The sequence below is a fragment of the Spinacia oleracea genome, chromosome 1 (assembly GCF_020520425.1).
Source record: "Spinacia oleracea cultivar Varoflay chromosome 1, BTI_SOV_V1, whole genome shotgun sequence".
Classification (NCBI taxonomy): domain Eukaryota; kingdom Viridiplantae; phylum Streptophyta; class Magnoliopsida; order Caryophyllales; family Amaranthaceae; genus Spinacia; species Spinacia oleracea.
The window spans coordinates 36593391-36604293 of NC_079487.1; the positions used below are offsets into that span (position 1 = coordinate 36593391).

The 10903-nt window shown below is 38.6% G+C and overlaps 1 long non-coding RNA gene across 1 annotated transcript; it reads left to right on the plus strand.

The window, feature by feature from the left end:
• Positions 1-9322: 9322 nt before the first annotated feature.
• LOC110777802 (uncharacterized) lies at positions 9323-10404 on the plus strand. The gene is made up of 2 exons (XR_002530582.2): positions 9323-9904; positions 10112-10404. It is a non-coding gene; the product is annotated as an uncharacterized lncRNA (long non-coding RNA).
• Positions 10405-10903: the final 499 nt, after the last annotated feature.

Below are 10903 nucleotides of genomic sequence, written 5' to 3' on the forward strand. Positions count from 1 at the left end.
ATTATAATTAAATAAATTAGTATCCTAATAGGATTCCAAATCCTTTTCCATAACTCTATAAATACGTGCCTAGGGTCACATATTTACATAGAGCATTCAAGTATTCAAAGTGAGTTTTTGAGAGCAAAATTCAGTCATACAATTGCCTATAAAGTGCCGAAAATTCAGAGTACCTTAAGGGCGATTCTAGTTGGTCAATCTTAAGGCGGATCCGGACGTGCTGTGGACTATCTACGGAGGGACGACACTTGGAGTCCTAAAGACTTGTTCTTGTTCGGTTCGGGCGCAGCTAGGGAAGGCACGCAACAAAGAGTATGCATCTAAACTATGCTAAATGATTATGTGTAAATAATATGTTTTCCTGACTTTATGGTTTTTCCGCATGATTTATGAATTGTCATATGTATCATAACCTAACATAAGGAATATATTTTCCCTTTCTTATTAAAACCTAGTGAAGAGAATCACATGAAAATGGTGATGAATGAAGTTCCTGTATTGGAAAAGAACAAAAAGGAACAAGGAGATATGAGAGATGAAGAATCTCTTGAGATTAAAGAGATGGAGGAATCAGATGATGTAGAGGGGGGAACAAAATGGAATAGGAGAGGGAGAAGAAACCAATAGACCAAATTTGGAAGAAAGAGAGGAAGAAACAGTTGAGAGGAGTGTAAGAAAGTCAAGCAGAGAAAGACAAGTTTCTTCAAAGCTGAAAGGATTTCAGTATAAGATCCCTGGGAACACAAGTGCGAACAAAATAGAAACCTCACCTTCCTTTGTTGCTCATCTCTTGTCATATATGGAATATTATTCCCCTGACTACTTAATTTCCTTGAACAATGCACTGAAGGTAGAGGAACCAACTAGGTTAGAAAAATATGAAGGCTATAGAATGGCAATGGATGAGGAATTTGATGCCCTAGAGAAGAATGAAACATGGGAATGGGTGGTTCTACCACCAGATAAGAAGGCCATTGACAGTAAGTGGGTTTTATAAAGTAAAAATCAACAAATAGGGTTTTGTTGAGAGGTTGAAAGCTAGACTAGTGGCTAGAGGAGATAGACAGATGAAAGGAAAAGACTACAAACATAACTTCTCACATAGCAAAGTTTGCTACAGTGAGAATGTTGGTAGCTTTGGCTACACTGAGGAATTGGAAAGTACATCAGCTAGATATCAACAATGCATTCCTGCATGGATATCTAGAGGAAGATGAATACATGAAGGCACCTCAGGGATGTAAAAATGTTTCTAAAGGCAAGGTTTGTAAATTGAAGAGAAGCTTGGTCTGAAGCAGGCTTCAAGACAATGGAACATTGAACTGACAAAATTCCTTAAGAACAGGAACTTCATCCAGTCCAAGAGAGATTATTCTATTTTCTGAAAAGAAGAGAATGAGAAGATGTGTGGAGTTCTAGTATATGTTGATGATTTACTAATCACATGTGATGATGCTGAATTCATAGAAAAACTAAAGAAGGAATTGGATGATGAATTCACTACCAAGGATCTAGGAGAAATGAGATTTTTCTTAGGGCTCGAAGTTTCTAGGACAGAAAAAGGAACAATGCTTAATCAGAGAAAGTACGTGACGGACATTGTGAGGGATGCAGGGCTGGAAAACTGCAAAGAATGCAAATCCCCTTTCCTCAACATGTCAAATTGTCAACGGATCAAGGAGTGATCATGGAGGATGCAGAAGCATATAGGAGGCTGGTAGGCAGGTTGCTCTACCTGAACTTAAGCAGACCTGACATATCTTACTCAGTGCAGCAATTGAGTCAGTTCATGAGTTGTCCTAGGATGCCACATTGGTATGTAACTCTACATGTGATCAGGTACCTGAAATGAATAATTGATTTGGGATTATTTTATCTCTCTAATGGTGATTTGAGCATCACAACCTTTTGTGATGCAGATTGGGGTACTTGTGCTTTCAGTGCAAGATCCCTGATAGGTTGCTGTATTTTCTGTAGGGGAATACAGTTAAACATACATAACATGTGCGGAACAATCCCCAAAGCCAAGAAACATGTATAAAACACAGATTAAGCAAACTTACATTCGAAGCGTGTTTTCCCGAGTAATGTATCAACGAACACGAACAAAGAACTCCACTTTTTATTCCTCTACTTGGTTCACCGACGCATTCAGATCCGTCTTGATAATCGTAGCTTAGACAATCACTCAAGAGTTTTTACTTTTCGGGATGAACAATTTTCACAAAGAGAAAACTGAAAAACGTAATATTAGAATTAGGTTTAGGGTTTCTGGAAAACTTATATGAGTATTGGGTTGTGTGAAAAATATAATAACTAATTATTATATTAGTGTAACCAGCCAAGACAAGGCTTGACCGGCCACACTTGCATACACGGCCTCATTGACCCGCGCACAGCCTACATGCTGCAGGCCGAAGCCCACAGCGCGCACAGCCGAGCAGCTGGGCCGTGGGCCTCGCGTGCTCGTTGTTGCGTTGCTTTTGCTTGCTGCGCGCTTGTGCCACGCCATGGGCTGGCCTGCTCGCTTTGCTCGCGAGCTCGCTGGCTCGTTGGGCCTTGCGCACTTGCGCGCTTGGCTCGACGGACCGGCAGCTCCGATGCTCCTCGTATTCGCGACTAATACCTTACGACTATTATTTATCGTATTGTATACGATGAATCACCGTCTCACGATACGATTAGTCGCTTCGCCCAGCTTACGAATATTCACGATACGATATACGATTCCGATGAAAGGTCGTATCATATAATACGTTTTCCAAAACTAATTCCCGAAAAGGTGTTAAATGAATTTCCGATTCATTTAATCCGGTGATCTGTTACATGACATTGGAGTGACCTTGTAGGTTCAGTCAAGAGTAAGTTGTGAGCTTAATATTCATTACAACTCACTGATTGGAAGCATTGCTCCAGCTAGCTCATGTTCCGATCACTTGATCTCACTGAATTAATTGTTCGCAATTAATATGAACCTTGGTATTAGACTTAATGCACCTTGGGTGAAGGACATATTTCCTTCAGTCTCCCACTTGTCATTCAGAAAAGTGTGCATTCACATTCCTTTGTCACTTAGTGTTACTTACTGAACATAAGGTAAGATCCAAGCCATCCTTATTAGGTCCAGAAGTGTTTCTCAGATTACAGAGCTCAACTGTTGAACTTTTACAGAAGGTTAAGCCTTAACCATTCTGAGCACGGCCATGCATTTTATAGTATCTAACTCTCCGAGAGGCCTTGTTACACAACAACACCATATCGTATCATAGATAGGAGGACAATCCATTCTTGCAATCTATGAACACTCGATTTGATTCATAGTACGCCCAATAACTGCTTTTATAGCCTCCTTTTACGGTGCGACGTTTAGCTAGCATCAAAGCGAACTAATTCTCAAACGAGTAGACATAATCGCTCATGTTCTGAGGAATGGTTCTAATCACCATTAATGAGAACTACTTATGACATGACTTTAATCTCTTAAAGTGTTCTCATGGTCAATCCGATACAAGATCCAATAAGTATCAATGCAAAAAATTTTGACATCTAGACAATTTAGTTTCAAAAAACAGAACTAAAGAATCTACTTGCAATCTAATCTACATTAGTCATTGGTCGTCCACCTTTCAATGACCTGGATTAGGGATCCTTTGTGACTTCAATATTCAAGTTCACTTATGGGTGTTTCTTTGTCGAAGAATCCATCTTGACATCGCATTTGAATGTTTTGAATCACATGGACTTATCATTTAATACTAAACAAAAATTAAATGAATATAAAATAATAAATTTCATAAATATGAAATGGTTAAACCAATTGTTTTAAACACAGATCTAACAGATGTTCTAAACCAAAACTTAGAAAATCAAAGCCATTCTCCAACATGCTTGATTCCCATGGTCGCTACATGTGCGTTGTGTTTCGCTTGTGGCAACGGTTTAGTCAATGGATCCGCGATGTTGTCGTTAGTTCCAACCTTGTAATCTCGATTTCTTTCCTTTCAACGATCTCTCGAAGTATATGAAATCGCTGCAGTACGTGCTTGGACTTCTAGTGGCTCCTAGGATCCTTTGCCTGGGTAATGGCTCAGCTATTGCCGCAATACAAAGTCACTGGTCCTTTAATGGAGGGGACAATCCCACGTTCTTCGATGAACTTCCGAATCCAAACAGCTTCCTTTGCTGCTTCTGAGGCAACAATGTACTCGGCTTCAGTTGTAGAATCTGCAATAGTGCTTTGCTTAGCACTTTTCCAGCTTACTGCTCCGCCGTTGAGGCAGAACACAAACCCAAACTGTGATCTGAAATCATCTCTGTCGGTTTGAAAGCTTGCGTCCGTATAGCCCTTAACAATCAACTCATCTGTACCACCATAAACCTGAAACTGATCCTTAGTCCTTTTCAGGTACTTTAGGATGTTCTTGGCAGCAGTCCAATGTGCCTCACCTGGTTTTGACTGGTACCTGCTCGTTGCACTGAGTGCGAACTAAACATCCGACCTTGTACAAATCATAGCATACATGATGGATCCAATAGCCGAAGCGTATGGAATTCCACTCATCTTTCTACGCTCATCAGATTTTTGGGACACTGAGTCTTTCTTAGATATGTGCCACGTGACATGGGTAGATGGCCTCTCTTGGCTTCCATCATATTGAACCTAGCTAGCACTTTGTCAATGTAAGTTCTCTGGCTTAGTCCAATCATCCTTTTAGATCTTTCCCTATAGATCTTGATGCCCAATATCTACTGTGCCTCTCCTAAGTCCTTCATTGAGAAACACGTACTTTCCAAGCCAAGTCTTTACAGACTCCAACATAGGAATGTCGTTTCCAATAACTAGTATGTCATCAACATACAAGACTAGGAATGCAATTTACTCCCACTGACCTTCTTGTATACACAAGATTCGTCCTGATTCTTGATGAAGCCGAACTTATTGACTGCTTCATCAAATCGTTTATTCCAACTCCTTGATGCCTACTTTAGTCCATAAATGGACTTCTTAAGCTTGCATACCTTTCTTTGGTTCTTTTGATCGACAAAACCCTCCGGCTGCGTCATAAACACAGTCTCTTCAAGAACACCGTTCAAGAAGGCAGTTTTGACATCCATTTGCCATATGTCATAGTCATGAAACGCGTTAATCGCAAGGATTATCCGAATAGACTTAAGCATCGCGACTAGAGAAAAGGTTTCATCGTAGTCCACGCCGTGAACTTGCATGTAACCTTTTGCTACCAATCTAGCCTTGTATATGTATACAGTTCCATATTTTTCTTTCTTCAATTGGAAGACCCATTTGCATCCGATAGGTGTGAACCATCCGGCAAATCTACCAAATCCCAGACTTGATTTTCAGACATAGAGTCTATTTCAGATTTCATGGCCTCTAACCATTTAGTGGATCTTGGGCACGTCATATCTTGCTTGTAAGTTATAGGTTCATCACTATCTAATATGAGAATGTCTAAGTTTTCAGTCAAGAGGACGCTTGTCCATCTGTCCGGCTGAACCTTAGTTCTATTTGACTTACGAGGGGCAACAACGTTTTGAGGAACCACTCCCACTGGCTCTTCTAAAGACCTTGGAGGTTCTTCATCCTGAACTGCTTTTAAAGAGTTCTTGGTTTGTTGTCCGTCTCGAATCTCTTCGAGGATTATTATTCTCCCACTTGTCAATTTGGAAATATGATTTCTTTCTAAAAAGACACCAACACGAGCAACGAATACCTTGTTGTCTGACTTGTTGTAGAAGTAATACCCCTTTGTTTCTTTTGGATACCCAACGAAGAAACATTTGTCAGATTTTGGTTCGAGCTTGTCCGAAATTAATCGCTTGACATATGCTTTGCAACCCCAAATCTTTAGAAAAGACAACTTTGGAAGTTTCCCAGTCCATAATTCGTATGGAGTCTTTTCAACAGCTTTTGACGGAGCACGATTCAGTGTGAGTGCTGCAGTTTGCAACGCATGTCCCCAAAATTGTAAAGGAAGTTCGGCTTGACCCATCATTGACCTGACCATATCGAGTAAGGTCATGTTTCTCCGTTCCGACACTCCATTCCATTCAAGTGTCCCTGGAGCAGTCAATTCAGAAAGAATACCGCATTCTTTTAGATGGTCATCAAACTCGTGGCTAAGATATTCACCTCCTCGATCCCATCTTAGAGCTTTGATTTTATTGCCATGTTGATTCTCTACTTCATTTTGAAATTCTCGGAATTTCTCAAACGATTCAGATTTATGTTTCATTAAGTAAATATAGCCATATCTACTGAAATCGTCCGTAAACGTTACGAAATAGCTGAACTCACCTCTAGCTTTCGTACTCATAGGCCCACATACGTCCGTATGTATTAGCCCTAGTAGTTCGCTTGTTCTTTCTCCCATTTTTGAGAAAGGTTGCTTTGTCATTTTGCCAAGTAAACAAGATTCACATTGATCAATCGTCTCTAAGATGAATGATTCTAGAATTCCCTTTCGTTGAAGTAATTCCATGCGCTTTGTGTTTATATGGCCTAATCGACAATGCCACAGAAATGTGAGATCCAAATCACCAGTTTTAGCCTTTTTAGTATTTATGTTATAAATGTGTTTGCTCGTATCTAGCACATATAGACCATTTTCTTGTTGTGCGCACTGAACCATAAAACATTCCATTCAAAGCAAAAGAACAACTATTGTCTTTAAATTGAAAACTAAAACCTTTAGAATCCAAACTTGAAACGGAAATAATGTTTCTGGTGATACTAGGAACATGGTAACAGTTTTCTAGTTCCAAAACAAAACCACTAGGAAAAGAAATAAAATAAGATCCTAAGGCTAATGTAGCAATCCGTGCTCCATTTCCCACGCGTAGATCCATCTCGCCTTTATCAAGCCTTGTACTTCTCCTTAGTCCCTGCGAATTGGAACATAAGTGTGAGCCACAACCAGTATCTAATACCCAAGAAATAGAATTAGCAAGATTACAATGTATAACATACATACCTGAAGGAGAAGCAACGTTTCCGTCCTTCTTCTCTTCCTTTAGTTTAGGGAAATCTCGCTTGTAATGAACAATTTCATTACAATTGAAGCATTGCGATGTTGAAGGAGAAGCATTTTTCTTCATCTTGCTCTTGGAAGGCGCCAGTTGCCCTCCGGGAGTGGATGAAGTTCCAGCCTTGCTTATCTTCCCCTTGCATACTTTCTTGAATTTGGTGCACCTCACATTCAAAGGGTCTTGCTTGAACTTAAGGATCCTCTCGAATTTCTCGAGCAATTCCACAAGTTCATAGAATGTGCTCTCTTTCTGATTAAAGAGATAGTGCATCTTAAACCCCTCATAATCCCTATGAAGAGAATTCAGCACTAGTGCGATAGCTATCGACTCTTTGACGGAACCACCAAGTCTCTCGATTGTGAAAAATAATCCAGACATCATATCCACATGAGACCGAATTGGTGTGTTTTTGTCCATCTTGATTGAGTAAATGCGCTTTTGTGCCTCTAGAAGCTCGTTCTCTAGGCACGACTTGTGTGGGGTAATGAGTTTGAGATTGCATATTGAATTAGCTAATTCATCAACCCCTTTGCCACCAGTTTGGCACTTGGGTTGAAACCCCGCACGACACCTATCCCCAAGATGACTTAGGAGAGAATGAGGCTCAAAAGTAATGAACCTCCCTCTCCAACTTTGGGGAATCTATAGACTTTAGGATAAACTCCGTGACAAGGTACTTGTGAAGTGCCCAACTTTTGTACCTTTCTAGAGTCATATCCTGCGCATCATAGCTAGGAAAAGGTTGTTCAATGACATAGTGCATGTCATTAACTTTTAATACTTCGATAAGTTTCCTTTCCCATTCAAGAAAGTTAGTCAAGTTTAACTCGACATCCAGAATTTCCGATGATTTGATTGTTGTTATTTATGCGGCCATTTGATTACTACATTTGAAAAGAATTCGCAATAAATAACCATTCATAACTTAATAACTTTAAAATAAAAGCTAGCATGCAATCATTAAAGCTATTAAACATTTCATTCATGCAAAAGCAAAACATGGTCCAAAAATGAATGAAACGATTCCAAGATCCTAAAAGTCCTAATCCTTAAGCAGCTTTGGCATGTCTTAAGTAGTTTAAGATTCTAGGTAAGCAAAACCTATTGCTAGTAATTCCAAATTACTCTTGGTTAATAAATTAATACCATAATTTATCCCATTTCCACAACATAATGCCATTGTTGTTTGAGTTTAAACCACAATCAACGTGCTCCTTTGGGACGCCTTACCATCTAAGTCAACTAATATAGCACCTCTCTTTGGCGTAAACCTACTACGTTAGATCCTTAGATTTTTGTAAGTGCTTGATTTGGAAGGAAATTTTTAAATTCAATATTTCTTTGGACCTAGTTGTTTCTATGTTGGTTTGATTATTTAGTGAACTAAATCTAATCGAGTCATACAAAACAACCTATTCATGCAAAATATACATTCATTCAAGCATAATATATATATATAAAGTGCATAAATAATAGGTGAACTAGTGTGGCCCAAAACATCTTGTCTTGAAACATCCAATCTTCTTCACCATCTTGTTAGCTTGGCATCGTCTTGAATCTTCATTCAATTGCTAACTTAAAGTTCTAAACTTAGAAATACTTGAAAATAATAAAATTACATCAAAATTTCCATGGTACGCAGACCATATTTAAAACTTTACATTCAAAGATAGAACGGTTCGCAGACCGTATTTAACTATCCTAAATGGCCATACTAGTCACTTGGAGTACCTGCATTACATAAAATATACATTCTATGCATTCACCCATTCGTATGCTAAAACGAATGACCCAATTAATTATGTTAATTATGCAAGTATTTACATGAATTAATTAAAATTCACGTTCACATAAACGCGTCCTAAAAGATTAATCAGTTTCCAAATTATTAATCTTTAGACTTCATTCTAATTAAAATTGAATTTAATTAAAATAATGCGACCTACAAAAATAATTAAATAATTATTTCATTTTTAATTTCATTTAGTGGATCCCACTCAAACCAATAATTATTCCGGATAATTAATTATTTAAATATTAAATTAAACTCGAGGCCCGGCCCAAGTAAATAAAATAATTATTAATTATCCCGTTAGCCCATTTTAATGCAAACGTAAAGATCAAGCCCAACGAAACAAACAAAAAAATTGTTCGTGTGCATGTGTGGGATAGGCTTGCGCCCAGCCCAGCATTGCATGATGTGGCCTACGAGGCACACGAGCAAATCCCATGCACCTCGCAGCCCCGCCCACGTACCCGCAGCATCGCTGCTGCCCCTTTGTGTTGTTGGCTCGTCGCTGCGCAAGGCAAGCTGCCTTGCTTGCTCGCAGCACTCGCAAGCCAAGGCAGCTGCCACTACAAGAAATCCGGACTTTACCTACCAAAAATTACCGACAGCTCTAATATTGGTAGGTAATATACAAATTACCGACTTCTTAATTTACAGTCGGAAATTACCGACCGAAAAAATTGACAGTCGGAAATTACCGACCGAAAAAATTATGTACCAACCGTATAGCAGTAGGTAATTCTTTTTTCAACTTTTAGAATACGACTGATCATCCTAGTATAAAAAAGAAAACCCTACATTCTCTTGTTCTCTCCGCCTCCCACTCCATCCTCTCACATCACATTCTTTCTTCTCTTGTTCTCTCCGCCTCCCACTATTTTCTCTCACCTCATCTTCCTCTCGTTCTTTGGCCTCTTTCACTTTCTCATCTCCACTTAATCTCTTCCCCTCCTATGTTCTTTACTTAATACTCGTGTTTTTCTTCTTGAATTTGATAACCAAAGTTCAAATTCTAGAAAGATTCAAATAAAGAATTGTTGTGGCAAATTAGTCGGGCGAAGATGAAAGGTAAAGGATTCAAATAAAATCAAGGAGCTTCAGTTGTTAATTTTTTTATTTTTTTTTTATTAGGTTGATTTATTTAGTTCAGATCTGTTTGGTTGGTTTAATTTTTTGGTTTGTAATTTGGACTGTTTGGATATGAGTGATAATTGTGGTCTTTGTTCTTCATACAACTCAATAATTTATGTTGTTGAAATTTAATTTTGGTTGTAGGTGAAAATCTGAAGGAATCGAGCAAAAATTTGATATGAGGAACTCAAGCAGTGAAGCAGCACCGAATATTTGATGTGACGGGGTACTGTACTCAAGCAGCAGCAGCAACAACACGGAGGAACTCAAAATCAACTTTTTTTTAAAGAAAATTTAGATAAGTCTGACATTTATTAGTGTATATTGTTTGGTAGATTTTATTAGATTTTTAGATCCTAAGTTATTTTTTATATGATATACATTGTATTGTGAATTTTATCATATTAATAATACTGCAAAAGTGTAGTTTATGTTAAGTTGAAATATCAAATTTTGGCTATAGGAAAACTCAGTTGGAAATCGGTGCACCGGAATACTATTCAGGCATTCTGGTGGCTGGTTTCCTATTTTTTTTTTTTTTTTGAGACCTAAAAATACCGACAGCTTTTGTCAATATCACCTACTGATAATTTTTACCTACCGACTACTGGTAGGTATTTACCTACTGATCAGTGGTAGGTAATTATAATAATTACCTACCACTGGTTAGTAGGTAAATACCTACTGTCGAGCAGTCGGTAATTTTTACCTACCGCTAGGCAGTCTGTAATAAAAATTACCGACCCGCCCGATACCTAGGAATTATTACCGACTGTTTTGTAGTAGGTAATCAAATTACCGATGGTTTTTCAATGATTACCGACTGTTTTTTGCGGTAGGTAAAACATCAAACTACAAGAATTACCTACCAATATTAGAGCTGTCGGTAATCATGATCCCTCACCCAGCTAACCGTGACCCTCATGTCAGACACTC